Source organism: Gouania willdenowi, unplaced genomic scaffold (assembly GCF_900634775.1).
Source record: "Gouania willdenowi unplaced genomic scaffold, fGouWil2.1 scaffold_259_arrow_ctg1, whole genome shotgun sequence".
Taxonomy (NCBI): domain Eukaryota; kingdom Metazoa; phylum Chordata; class Actinopteri; order Blenniiformes; family Gobiesocidae; genus Gouania; species Gouania willdenowi.
The window spans coordinates 62809-66035 of NW_021145016.1; positions in this window are offsets into that span (position 1 = coordinate 62809).

The window sequence follows — 3227 nt, forward strand, 5'->3', positions numbered from 1 at the left end:
CGACAACATTTAGCTTAGAAAGCTATTTAAAAACAACTATAGAGCACAATGATGGAATAAATGAGTGTTAACACACATTTTAAAGAATCTCACTTTGTAAATAAGTGGGAAAACAAACAGTATTTAATGCAGTGGTTCCCAACCTTTATTTGGATCCTGACCCCATTTTGATATCAAAAAATTCTGGTGACATCAAAGACATTTTTTTTCGAGAATTTTTTAATAATTTTTCAGCTCATATATATATATATATATATATATATATATATATATATATATATATATATATATTACTGCATTTTAGTTGAACAAGATTTAAACTGACAAAGAAGTGAAAGCCTCGAAAATGCTAATGTTGTTTAAGAATAAAAAAAAAAATAAACAAATAAATAACAAATTTCTAAAATCAATTTTAATTTTTCAGAAATTTCAGGCAACCCCTTCTAAACTCCAGGTGACCCCATGATTGAAAAACACTGATTTAGTGGTTCCTCAGTAGATTTATTTCTATAGTTTTTATCATTTCCTGTCATCTCATGACTCATGACTGACACTTTATTTGTTTATTTCCCTCTCTCTCTCTTAAGTACCTGTCAGGCCCTCTTAGGCTGCAGGCTCTCTCTCACTGTGTGTGTGTGCTTAATTACAGGAGTGACTTCAGCTGTGCAGGAGCTGAGCTGCTAGTGTTGTGTTCAAGACCGCACTATCCGAGACCAAGACTTGCCCGAGACCAGAATGCACCGAGACCAAGACAAGACCAAGACTTTCGGAAGCCGAGACCGAGTCAAGACCAAGACCGAGACAAGCCGAGACCAAGACCAAGACCAAGACCATAAACATTTTTTTTTCAATTTAAAAAAATATATAAATAAATAAAATTATGACAAGGTTCAACAGTTAAATAACATCTCTCTTTAATTTTAGTTTATTTTAAATACATTTGACGGACAAAAAAGGTGCCTGCAAAAAATTAACTAAAATATTAAAACTACTACTGCTACTGATAAATTCACAATTATTCTACATATTTGAAAACAAGATTTTTATGTCAGCTGAATGTACAGCAAGTGTTTAAAAGCATTTCTGCCAAGAAATAATGATTCTTGATTCTGATTCTTTCAGTTGTTCAGGTTTAACAGGTCACAGATTTCACAAGATAATTTTTTAGTTTGAAAAAGCCTTTACACGGGTTATTTTTATTAATTCACTTAGTTGATATAGTTTAATTTGGTTGCTGTAATGTAATTAGGATATTCAATTAACAAAGGTTTCCAACTGTAACTGTAAAAGTGAAACTTTCTGAAATAAAACTACAAACAAGTTGTCATCAGTGTAAAAAACATAGAGCTACAGGTAGATGTGAAACTAAATAAAACAAACAAACCCTGGAACAGTCATGTGACAAATTAATCAATTGTTCTTGTTGAGAATTATTATTATTATTCTGGAAACAGAAACTATAAAAATAATTATATTGTGAACCTGTTTATATTGTGGGGAACATATTGTATACATACATGTAATTGGAGTCTAAAGACACAAAAAAAACACCACTTTAAAAGATAATAGACTAATATAAGACCTCTTTACAGTTATTTGACTCATTCTGTGATGCGCGGCGATGACGCGCAGGTGACGACATAATCCAAGATGGCGGCGGCCCGGACTACAGCCGATATTATGTAATAAAGCCTTAAAAGACATGGATATAATGAAAAGAGTGGATGGACAGATGCATAAACATGCAGACTTTCACACGGACACACAAGGACTTATTAAACACACACGGACTTATTAAACACACACGGACCTCAGTAAACACGGTAAAAGGAACAGGCTTTACCGCTCGGCAGGCACTAGGACCCAGAAGCAGAGTAAGTGCGTCACCTATCCATCCTTCACAGGCTGTAATATCATCAGTTTATCATTTTACCAGTTGTTAGAGCTACTGTCTTTACCAGGGAGATAATATTTATTACTGGTGATTGTTTTCTGGAGTTTTACTGGGATTTTTACCGGTGATTAGTTCATATTTCCCTTCTGCTTCGCGGTCCAAACTGACACCGCAGCCACACACACACACACACACACACACACACACACACACACACACAGTCACATTAAGGAAGGTTGCGGTCATTATACGGGGTGGATTAAATAATGACTAAAGGATTGTTTTATCCCGTTCTTCTCCGTGTTATTATCACATTATAAAAATGTTTAAAAATAGCAGGAATTAGTGCTGGTCTCGAACGGTCTTGACGGAAAATCCCGAGTCCGGGCAGCCCGAGTCCAAGACAAGACCGAGTCAAAATGCTTCAGAGACCGAGACAAGACCAAGACCTTTAAAATTTGGTCTCGAGACCGGTCTCGAGACCAAGACCGGTCTTGACCACCCCAACACTATGAGCTGCAGCTACAACCAATCACCACTCTCCACAGCTATAAGAACCGGTCGTCAGCTCCACCTCCTTGCCAGATCGTAGACTCAGTTTCCTCTAGCTCAGTCAGATCCTGCCTTCCCTCCACTCCTGAACCAGCCTGGGCTCAGCTACACGGACTACTCAGTGAACTACCTGCCTTGCCTGCCTCTTCGTCAGCTCACCGACCTGCCCTGGATCCCCTGTTCTCTCCACGCACCAGCCTGCCTCTGTCAGCTCTCATCTGGACTCTTCACCTGCAAACAACTGACTAATAAGTACTGGAAATAAACATTGTCATTGCATTCGTCACCAGTCTCAGTCTCCGTCTCTGCAATTGGGTACACTACTGGATACAAGCCTAACAGTACCCCCTGTTGTGCCATTGCGTCCCCCTAGGGTACACGTACCCCCATTTGAGAAACATTGCCCTAAAGCATAAAAAAAGATGGTGTCTCACATGGTTGGGGGCGGGGGTTGTGCATGAATAGCTATCACATCCAATGGCCTAAAGCATGTTGTGAAGGCATTTATTCCCTGTGTAACCTCACACACCTGGATCTCACTTTAAAAAGGATGAGACCAAATAACCTTTGACCCCCAAATAAGACTTAAGCACATGCCTAATAAACACAATGTCAGTCCTCTGACAGATAACTAATTATTGCACTCATCACAGCAGATGTCCAAATCATGACAGGATAATGACGCACTTGATCATTTTTTGCCTAAAAGATTGAGACGCGGGACAAGAAAAAGGGGTTCATGATCAGAGGCTGTGGGGCCCCTCGGGTTCCTGCTGGCTTG